General features: G+C 41.7%; 1 non-coding gene across 1 annotated transcript; it reads right to left on the bottom strand.

The window, feature by feature from the left end:
- Nucleotides 1–3,600: 3,600 nt before the first annotated feature.
- Nucleotides 3,601–3,707, bottom strand: LOC112761930 (small nucleolar RNA R71). Its single transcript, XR_003182299.1, has one exon. It is a non-coding gene; the product is annotated as a small nucleolar RNA R71 (small nucleolar RNA).
- Nucleotides 3,708–5,276: the final 1,569 nt, after the last annotated feature.

The raw sequence follows: 5,276 nt of genomic DNA on the forward strand, positions 1-5,276 counted from the left end.
TATGGATACATATGATCATGAAACACAATGCATTGAAGTAAATGCTCAACATCCAATATCAAGAGATTGCCTAATCAAAGAATAGGGGTCAAATCACATGGTGGCCAAATCATGAAATTCAAGAAGAGTTACAAGCTCGAAGGCAATTCTCATCACTTGGTATTCTTAAAAGGTAGGCATAAAAAACTCCAAACCAAGTAGTAAAATATAACCTCAACAATAGAATCCAACAAAGATTATAAACATAATAATGTTGAGATAACATCCCGTTTAGTACTCAGCAACAATTAATGGTAAACAAGAATAACAATCTAACACTTACAATGAAAAAGAGAAAATGAAATAAAAACTAACTAAACTTAACTAATCAAATAACTAACTAACTAATTAACTAACTAGAATAGATGGTTATCAATGGTGTTTGGAAGTGTTGGATGAGGGGTAGGATAAGGGAAGAAGAAAGGAGAAGGAAAGAAATGGAAAGAGGAGAAGAAAAGATATGTGTTGAAGGAAGGGCATCCGCGCGTACGCGCGCATGACGCGCGTGCACGGGTGGTGGTGCAATGGACGCGACGCGTACGCGTACATGGCACGTACGCGTCGATGGCTTATTTCGAGAGTGGTGCGTACGCGTCATGTGCGCGTACGCGTGAGTTGGTTTGTGCGAAAGGCATAATGCACGCGCAATGTTCGCACAACTCTCGGGTCAATGTATGGAGGATTGAAAATTTGGTATCCACGCATACGCGTACATGGCGCGTGCACGTGGATAGGTGAAAATGCTTGATGCACGCATACGCGTGCAGTGCGCGTACGCGTAGATGGTGCTCTATTTTTTTTTTTTTTAATTTTTTTCTATGTTTTTGCACCAATCCAAACATGCCAAACCTCCAAACAGCTACCAAAACACCATAAAACTTTATTTAACATACTAACTTAGTTAACGTGGACTCTAACGTTGGGAAGCAAAAGAATGGCCAATGTTAGTGACACTCACCTTTGTCACTAACGTTGGACTAAGCCACTTTGAGCCACGTTAACTCCCACGTTAACTTAGTTAACGTGGAAGCTAACGTGGAGAAAGCAAATAATCGCCAACGTTAGTGACACTCACCTTTGTCACTAACGTTGGAATGAGCCACAATGAGCCACTATGAGCCACGTTAACTCCCATGTTAACTTAGTTAACGTGGAAGCTAACGTGAAGGAAAGGATGATGAGCCAACGTTAGTGACACTCACCTTTGTCACCAACGTTGGAGATGGCTATCATCACCACGTTAGAAGCCACGTTAACTTAGTTAACGTGGATTCTAACGGGGGAAGTAGGGGCATCTTGGAACAGTAGTGACAAAGGTAAGTGTCACTAATGTTCTCGAAGGATTGGCAAGCCTACGTTAAGAGCCACGTTAACTAAGTTAACATGGACTCTAACGTAGGGGGAAGGGAAGACTCTCAACGTTATTGGAAAAGGTGAGTCCCAATAACATGTGCGAAGGACCTAGAGGCAACGTTAGTGGTCACGTTGGTGCCACTAACGTTGAAGTTAACGTGGATCATCCCTGGGTTAGGAACATTAGTGAAAAAGGTGATTGTCACTAATGTTCTCGAACCCACACTCTCACTTAACGTTAACGCCACTAACGTCCTGAGCTAAATACCCTGCCTACTTCACACTTTCTCTCTGCAAGTAAAGCTAAGCCCACTGAACAGGATAACTGCTTCAAACTTAAGATCCAAAGGCCCATATCCAAGACTTGAAGAACCAACTAGAAGATCAGAAGAGTAGTATATATAGGGGTAGTTTTGAATTAAAGAAATGGAACTTTTGGGAAGTTGGAAATTGGAGAACTACTCTCTGTATAATTTACTCTGCACTTCTAGTTTAATTTTCATAATGTATCTTCCATCTTTGTTTTCCATTTCCAGACCTATGAACAACTAAACCTCTTTCATTGGGTTAGGGAGCTCTGTTGTAATTTGATGGATCAATAGTAGTTTTCATTATTCTTCTTCTATCTTTTCTCTTGAATTTACTAGAAAGCTTTCAATCTTCATCCAATTGGGTAGTTATCTTGGAAAAGAAGCTATTCATACTTGGATCTCTTCTGAACCTTGGAAGAGGAATGAAGAGATCATGCTAGAAATACTTTCTCATGTTGGACCAAATTGGGGTTGGAAGGATATGGTGACTATAATTCTACCAACACTTGATTTGGGAATGCATGTGGTATAATCAGTGACCATACTTCATCTCTTCTCATGAGTAATTGACCAAGAAATTGGCTATTGATCAAGATTTGAGAGATTAAATTACAAGGAATTGTAATTCGATCATTTAAGATTGCCAAGGAGATCAATGAACGCATTGATTGAGCAAGAGATGAAAATGAACTTGATCCGGAGAATGCAACATCTCCTAAACCCAATGAATTCCCCATTTCTGATCTTCCCCATTCCCATTTAAGATTCTGCAATTTACTTTCCGTCATTTATTTTCAGCTCTTTTCTTTCAGCATTTACATTTTCTGCTATTTACTTTCCCGCCATTTAATTTCCTGCAACTCTCAAACCAAATTCTGCTTCGCTCAACTAGAACATTTCTCTAATTAAAATTGCTTGACCAATTAATCCCTGTGGGATTCGACCTCACTCTGTTGTGAGTTTTTACTTGACGATAATTCGGTATACTTCTCGAAGGAAAATTGTTGAGAGACAAGTTTCCGTGCATCAAGTTTATAGCGCCGTTGCCGGGGATTGATTTTGTATCGACAATGATTAAATTGGAGGATAACTAGATTGAGCATTTTTCTTTTGTTTGATTTAAGTTTATTTGAGTAATTTACTTTCTGTTCAGTTATTTTCTTCCCTTTTCCCTACCCATTTTCTTAGTTGTTTACAATTCAATCGACTAACCCACTAACTGTTTGATATATTGCATCACTCACACTAACAACAATTCTAATAGAAATACTTTCTGCATCTATTTCCTTGCTTGTGCCTTGTTGGTTTTATGACAGGGAGAAGAAGTGGGGCTTCAACTTCCTTTGATTCTGAACCTGAGAGGACCTTCTTTAGATTAAGGAGGGAAGCAAGAGGAAAACGAGTAGTTAGTGCGGAGGAAGAAGAGGAGTATTTTGAACCAAACATGGATAAAAATATGGAGAACCATCATGAAGAAGAGGCTCACAACCATGGTCGAGAAGGTCCAACACATCAGGCTGGGCAAGAGAGAAGGGTTCTGGGTTCTTACATCAACCCAAACCCAGGAAACTGTGGAAGCTGCATCCAAAGGCCAACCATACATGCCAATAACTTTGAACTAAAGCCACAGCTCATCACCCTTGTTCAGAACAATTGTTCATTTGGAGGGAGTGTCCAAGAAGACCCCAATCAACATCTGACCACTTTCCTGAGGATATGTGATACTGTGAAGTCTAATGGTGTTCATCTTGACACCTATAGACTACTTCTGTTCCCTTTCTCACTCAAGGACAAGGCATCTAAATGGCTGGAATCCTTCCCAAAGGAGAGTTTAGCAACCTGGGAAGATGTGGTGAATAAATACTTGGCAAGATTCTATCCTCCTCAACGGATCAACAGGCTGAGAGCTGAGGTGCAAACCTTCAGGCAGCAAGATGGTGAGACTCTATATGAAGCATGGGAGAGGTTTAAGGACCTGACAAGAAGGTGTCCACCAGATATGTTCAATGAATGGGTGCAGCTGCACATTTTCTACGAAGGCCTTTCCTATGAATCAAAGAAGGCAGTAGACCACTCATTCGGGGGATCTCTGAACAAGAAGAAGACCATTGAGGAGGCCATAGATGTTATTGAGATTGTAGCAGAGAATGACTACTTCTATGCTTCCGAAAGAGGCAACACTAGAGGAGTGATGGAGCTAAACAATGTAGATGCACTACTGGCCCAAAACAAGCTTATTATCAAGCAGCTGGTTGACCTCACCAAGAAGATGGAGAGGAACTAAGTAGTAGCAATCACCACCTCATCAGCAACCCAAGAGGGAGTGAATGCAGAGGCAGAGGATGAGCAAGAACAAGCCAACTACATTGGAAACTCACCCAGGCAGACCCATGATCCATACTCCAAGACCTACAACCCTGGTTGGAGGAATCACCCAAACTTTGGGTGGGGAAATCAACAAGATCAAAGCCAAGATCAAAGACGTCACAACCCCAACAACCATGCAACTCACCAACAGTCCACACAGAGATCATATCAACACCGCCCTAACAACACCTCTCCACATCCATACCAAAACCAAAACAACCCTTCTCATCACTCCAATCCCAACCCACCATCATCTGATGACAGACTCTCAAAGATTGAGAAACTTCTTGAAGGCATATGCAAAGAGATTCAAGACAGTAAGGCATTCCGAGAAGAAGTGCGGTCCAATATGCAAAATCAAGATGCTGCCATCAAGAAACTTGAGACACAAATTGGCTACCTATTCAAAAAGGTGTCATTGATGTCCAAAAAGGTGACCTCACCCTGAGATTACACAATGAAAAGATGACATTCAATGTGTTCAAGGCCATGAGTTACCCATCAGAACAATTGGGAGAATGTATGAGGTTGGACTCACTGGAAGATGCAGAGCAGGAGAGCTTTGAAGAAGAAGAACCTGAAAGGTTGACAGAGGAGGAATCAACGTCTAGTAAAGAGGCCGCAATAGCAGAAATTCATATACAAGGTGCACCAAAGGAAGAGAATGAAAAGTTAGAATCACCAAAACTTGAACTCAAGGCGCTGCCACCCACTCTCAAATATGCATACTTAGGCGAGAATGAAAGCTACCCAGTGATCATAAACTCATCCCTCAGCCAGGATCAAGAGAATGAACTGCTCCAAGTGTTGTGAAAGCATAAAGATGCCATTAGATGGACCCTCGCTGACCTGAAAGGGATCAGTTTGGCCATATGCATGCATAAAATACTGTTGGAAGATGATGCCAAACCATCCATTCAATCCCAAAGGAGGCTGAACCCAATCATGAAGGAAGTGGTACAGAAGGAAGTTATGAAGTTGTGGCAGGGAGGGGTAATCTACCCGATCTCAAACAGCCCCTGGGTCAGCCCCGTGCATGTTGTTCCAAAAAAGGGAGGAATCACTGTAGTTCCCAATGAGAGAAACGAACTAATCCTCACCAGGACCGCCACAGGATGGCGGATGTGCATAGACTACAGAAAACTAAATGAAGATACACGAAAAGATCATTTCCCCCTTCCATTCATGGATCAGATGTTGGAAAGA

This window comes from Arachis hypogaea, chromosome 16, assembly GCF_003086295.3.
Source record: "Arachis hypogaea cultivar Tifrunner chromosome 16, arahy.Tifrunner.gnm2.J5K5, whole genome shotgun sequence".
In the NCBI taxonomy this organism is placed as follows: domain Eukaryota; kingdom Viridiplantae; phylum Streptophyta; class Magnoliopsida; order Fabales; family Fabaceae; genus Arachis; species Arachis hypogaea.